This window comes from Triticum aestivum, chromosome 1D (assembly GCF_018294505.1).
Source record: "Triticum aestivum cultivar Chinese Spring chromosome 1D, IWGSC CS RefSeq v2.1, whole genome shotgun sequence".
NCBI classification, from domain to species: domain Eukaryota; kingdom Viridiplantae; phylum Streptophyta; class Magnoliopsida; order Poales; family Poaceae; genus Triticum; species Triticum aestivum.
This window is the reverse complement of record NC_057796.1, coordinates 429,319,408-429,325,597: the sequence shown is the minus strand read 5'-3', so window position 1 is coordinate 429,325,597 and position 6,190 is coordinate 429,319,408. Positions and strand designations below refer to the sequence as shown.

At 52.0% G+C, this 6,190-nt stretch overlaps 1 pseudogene; it reads right to left on the bottom strand.

Annotated features, from left to right (window-relative positions):
• Positions 1-3,142: 3,142 nt before the first annotated feature.
• Positions 3,143-5,704, bottom strand: LOC123172846 (cytochrome P450 71A1-like; annotated as a pseudogene).
• Positions 5,705-6,190: the final 486 nt, after the last annotated feature.

Sequence of the window (6,190 nt, the reverse complement as noted above, 5' to 3'; positions counted from 1 at the left end):
TGACTAGCTCGTTGATCAAAGATGGTTGATTTTCCTAGCCATAGACATGAGTTGTCATTTGATTAACGGGATCACATCATTAGGAGAATGATGTGATTGACTTGACCCATTTCGTTAGCTTAGCACTTGATCGTTTAGTTTACTGCTATTGCTTTCTCCATGACTTATACATGTTCCTATGACTATAAGATTATGCAACTCCCGAATACCGGACGAACACTTTGTGTGCTACCAAACGTCACAACGTAACTGGGTGATTATAAAGGTGCTCTATAGGTGTCTCCGATGGTGTTCGTTGAGTTGGCATAGATCGATATTAGAATTTGTCACTCCGATTGTCGGAGAGGTATCTCTGGGCCCTCTCGGTAATGCACATCACTATAAGCCTAGCAAGCAATGCAACTAATGAGTTAGTTGCGGGATGATGTATTATGGAACGAGTAAAGAGACTTGCCGGTAATGAGATTGAGCTAGGTATGAGGATACCGACGATCGAATCTCGGGCAAGTAACATACCGATGACAAAGGGAACAACGTATGTTGTTATGCGGTTTGACCGATAAAGATCTTCATAGAATATGTAGGAACCAATATGAGCATCCAGGTTCCGCTATTGGTTATTGACCGGAGACGTGTCTCGGTCATGTCTACATAATTCTCGAACCCGTAGGGTCCGCACGCTTAACGTTCGGTGACGATCGGTATTAGGAGTTTGATGTACCGAAGGTAGTTCGGAGTCCCAGATGTGATCACGGACATGACGAGGAGTCTCGAAATGATCGATACATAAAGATCGATATATTGAAAGTCTATATTTGGACATCGGAATAGTTCCGGGTGAAATCATGATTTTACCGGAGTGCCGGAGGGGTTACCGGAACCCCCCGGGGATTAATGGGCCTTGTTGGGCCCTAGTGGAGAGAGAGAGAGGGGCCGGCCAAGGCAGGCCGCGCGCCCCCTTTCCTTGAGTCCGAATAGGACAAGGAAGGGGGGGCGCCCCCCTTGCCTTTCCCCTCTCCCACTCCTTTCTTCCCCCTCCTAGTGGGACTAGGAAAGGGGAGTCCTACTCCCACTAGGAGGAGGACTCCTCCTCCTGGCACGCCCTACTAGGGCCGGCCGACCTCCCCCCTTGCTCCTTTATATACGGGGGCAGGGGGCACCCCAGAACACACAAGTTGATCATTGATCTTTCTTAGCCGTGTGCGGTGCCCCCCTCCACCATAATCCACCTCGGACATATCGTAGCGGTACTTAGGCAATCAACACCATCACCACGCCGTCGTGCCGACGAAGCTCTTCCCCGAAGCTCTACTGGATCGTGAGTTCGCGGGACGTCACCGAGTTGAACGTGTGTTGAACGCGGAGGTGCCGTACGTTCGGTACTGAGGATCGGTCGACCGTGAACACGTGCGACTACATCAACCGCGTTGTCATAACGCTTCCGCTTACGGTCTACGAGGGTACGTAGACGACACTCTCCCCTCATTGCTATGCATCACCATGATCTTGCGTGTGCGTAGGAAAATTTTGAAATTACTACGTTCCCCAACACGTAGCAGTATCCGTAACCTCGGGATCCACCTTTACTTTCCTGCGTTCTTTGGCCTGGAAAGGTTCTTATCCGGCTTCGACTCATTGTTTCTGCCGAACTGACCCTCTGACCGAGGTTTGTTCAAAGTGTCCGCATAGAGTCACGCTCCAAACTTCCTGTTCTTTTCCTCATGTACACTAGTACCACACTCCTTAACATCATGACCAATTAATCCACAGACGCTGCATAACCTTGCCAATTTTCCATACCAAACTAGGAACACCTGACATTCTTTCCCTCTAATAATGCTGACAAACTTAGTGAGGGAATGGAAAATATCATGGCGAACCCTGGTCCTAACATAGTCACCACGGGTATTCCCGTACAGCCTCATCTCTATGATCTCTCCCGCGTTCTTAAGCAGTTGTTCCACTATTCCCTTCTTACAGAATCCATCTGGCAACTTGTGGATTCGGAGCCAGGTCGGCATGAACACCATAGGAACTTCATCTACTTTCATGAAACCATCATATGGAACCGTCAATACTAACCAATTCCCGAATAGCCGTGGGCCCTGCTCCACCATCCGCTCTGAATCGCCCAAGCAAGATGCCTGGACAACTAACAACTTGGGGCTAACAGGACAAAACCGGACATGCTGCACTTGATTCCAGGCAGCTCGCATGTCGCGGTAGAAAGGAGCTTGACTAAATGACTAAAGGTTTTGTCCGTATGAACCCTGGCTAGGGCTAGCCATCTCACACTTTCATTATCTCTGGATCATCCTCATCAATTATTAGATCGTCCAAGGCTTCATCATTCAGATCAAGTTGCTCGAGAAAATCTCCAAGATCGGCGTTCATGCCCCTCCCCCCCCCCCCCCCCCCCCCGCCGCCACTTATTCCAGACTGTGCGTCCACTCATGTCTCCATCACATCTTAAGGGGCGAGGGGGCAGGGATTGAAATGATCTGAGTGCCGTACGAGAGGGACGAAATCGCAAATGATAGGAGGACTCGCTGACAAGAGATCGCTAGGGAGGAAAGAAACCCTAGTTGTAGGCGTAGGGGACACAAACCAGGCAAAAACGGTCTATCTTTGATTCAGTCAAGTGATATAGTATGTAAGAAGAAAAAAAATTACTGAAAAGAACTGTTTTTTTACCAATGTCCATGCAAGATCAAAGAAACAAAGTATCAACTGAGACATAACAAAGTCTCAGTCGACTGAGACTTAGCAAAACTGAAAATTGAAAAGAAAAATTATGGATGTTAATGTAAGATCTCATGAATATTGTTTCGACTAAGAGACTGAGACTCATCAAGACTGATTTTTTTTTTTTGAGCGGAAGGTGAATACATGCGCGCAGCGGCATGGTTACGACTTACGAGCACAATAAAATGTCTAGGTCCTGCTTGCCCACTAGCTTGATGTGACTGGGCTGCCGAGGCAGTTCGATCCTGTTTGCTGCATGAAGTTAGGCCTAACTCGTAACTGCGTCGTTGGCCCGGTTAGGATACATAAACTTATACAGTAGCTTTCAAGTGCATTTTGAAACAAGAATGTTGTTCCAAATAATAGCTTTCACGGGCCCGACTTCATAAAAGCGATCGCCACCTCAAGTCTAGGAAATTAATTAGCAATTACTCCAACACAGTCCATGTATGCTTACGGAGGTTTTATACCAAGGATCAAGGCAGACTTAAGGCCAGGCGACAAGCCACTGGACTCAACAACCTCAAATGACTCGGGATCCTGGCCATCAAGTAGCTCCCAGTCGAAATGATACATCATGTTGGCCAGCGTGAGCTCTGCGAGGCGCGTCCCAAAGGCAATACCGGGGCACCCCCTCCTCCCTGCGCCGAACGGTAGGAACCGAGGGTCCTTGCCATTGTAGTCGATGGTCCTGCCGAGGAACCTTTCTGGCCGGAACTCTTCGGCGTTCTCCCATGACTCGTCGTCCCTCCCTATGGCCCACGTGTTGACCATGACCCGGGTCTTGGCCGGGATGTCATACCCGTGTAGCTGTGCATCCTGAATGGATTCGCGTGGGATGAGGAGCGGCACCGGCGGGTGTAGCCGCAATGTTTCCTTCATGCCGCCTGCAGGAGGCTCATCTTTTCCAGCTCCTCCTCGAGGAGTCCTCCGTGCACACCTTCAGCAACCTGTCTCACCTCTGATTGCACCTTTGCCATTTCTCTTGGATTCTTGATGAGCTCGGCCATGGTCCATTCTATCGTCTTGTAGGTCGTGTCGGTGCCTGCTATGAACATGTCCTGCAACAAGACGAAGATAGGCTAAGAAAATTGTGCTGGCTACTCATATCTACGAGTTCTTGTTCTTAATACTCCTCCATCTCAAAATAAGTGTCTCAACTTTAGTACAAGACGGAGTGAGTTATCATGATGAAATTCGGAAAACAAAAAACAAAAAAACTTACTAAGATGACTCCCTTCACATCGATCCGGTCCAGCTTAAACCCCTGGTCACCATCCTTGGCGATCAAGAGCAAGTCGTCCAGGAGGTCCGGAGCCTCGCCGTCGTCGTTTCCTGGGTCCTCCTCGTGCTCCGTGATCGTCCTCTCCATAATACTGTCGAGCTTGGCCGCCGTCCTCTTCACACTCGCTTGGAGCCCCGTCGCCCAGTCCACCAGCCACCCTAGTCTCGGAAAAACGTCGCTCACGGCGATCGTGCCGAGCAGGTCAGTGAGCTCCTTCATCATGTCGCGGACCTTGACCGGCTCCACCCCACCAAGCTTGTTCCCGAACGCAGCCCTGGAGATCACGGTGTAGGTTAAGGTGATGATGAGCTCCGTCACGTTGATTCCCCGACGCCCCTCGTGCGCGCCACTCCCACTCGCCGCGCGGACCCGTCCCACGAAGCGCGCGACCTCCTCCTCCCGGAGAGCGCGGAAGGAGTCGACCCGCTTCACGCTGAGGAGGTGGACCACGGCGATGCGGCGGAGCTGGCGCCACCGCTCGTTGTAGGTGCTGAAGCCGACGTCCCGGCAGCCGTAGAGCGTGCCGCGGGCCGTGTACTGCTGCGGGCGGCTGCAGAAGACGTTGTCCTGTGGGTCCTCAGCACCGCCTCGGCGAGCGAGGCCGAGGAGGAGACTGGCTTTTTAACACCCGGGTGCAGGGGCACCCCTCGTTGGCTGTAGATTCTCATTCGTCGTGATGCCAACCTTGCCCACTACACGTTGTGATTTGCAGGGCTACATGATCATACTACGGTAGTAGCACAAAGCCTACTTCTGACCGCGATGGAGCAGGCGCGAACAGTGTGTGTCAGATCAAGTCACATCCGGTTGCCACTTTAGCTTTGCATGCAGCATGTAGAAAAGTTGACATCCAGCACAATTACTCTTTCCTACCCTTGCATGCAAAACACACACTCTCTCTCCACAATTTGCATGCTTTCTCTTCAAAAACTCGGCATGCAACAGACAACTCTCTCTCTCTTAACCTTGCATGCAACGCATACTCTCTCGGGTCCCTCTCTCTCCTACCATTTCCGTGCAGCACACTCTCTCTCCGTTTATTTATTACAATTCTTGGCATCTTGTGCAACTGAGTAAGAACACGGTGACACTGTTATGCTCGTGTCCCTGCATGCTCCATGCAAGAGATGAAAATTGGTGGTCACATGGCTACAGTGACGAGCCTGCTAAACTGGTCGGCTGTAGAGGCACTCTACTCCCTACAGTGTGCACTGTACCTAGATGCCAGGGCTAGAGGATTAGTCTGAGTCAAACAGTGAAAGAACGCCCTTGTGCTCTCAATGCCCAGACGGGAGCACGAATCTCATGTGGACTCGACGGACCTGATAAGGGGGTGTCTGGACTCCCGGGAGCTATCACAGTTTTCCCGGCCGAGGAGACCACGATGGCCCGCACGGAGCCGAGGCGGAGGAACATGAGCGGGCCGTGGCGCCGCGCGAGGGCCTCCAGAGTTCGATGAGGACGGCCCCGCCCGAGCTGGTGCAGGTTACCGATGATGGGCAGCCCAGGCGGAGAAGGCGGCTGCGCACTCCGGCGGCCATTTCCGAAGCCTCTGACGATGATGGCCAGGCAAGATACCACGAAGAGGAGGCAGAGGAGTAGGGTAGAGTCGAGCTGAAGAGATGCCATGAGCGCTAGCTAGCAGAGCGGAACGGACGCAGCAGGTGTATGCAACTACCACACAGATAGCGGTGAACTTAAGGCGCGGGTGCCGGCCGTTGCCTGATGTGGAGCGAGGATAAGATGATGCGCAGAATCCACACAAGACAACTTTCGCCTGATATGGATACGCACCGCTGAAGAATGTCGGCACGACCGGACACGTACGGAAGCTACACGAAGGACCGGCGTAGCCATGTGTCAGAGCCGCGCATGGAACGACCGACGACGATCGAGGATGGAGGACGATGGAGTGGCTTGCTACGTGATAACCACAACAATGCGTGTGGTGGTGGTACAGTTCAGGCACTCGGCGGCGGGGGGAGATCATATCGGAAATCTGCCCTCGACGCGCGCACCGTGCATATATGCATGGATTGGACATCGACATCGACATCGTCGTCCCCGTGCAATCATGCAAGATGCCGACCCGCCGGGCAAGATGCGTCACAGGTGCATGCATTATTTTTAGGGCGGTACTTTTTTTTATTTTGAGGCAAT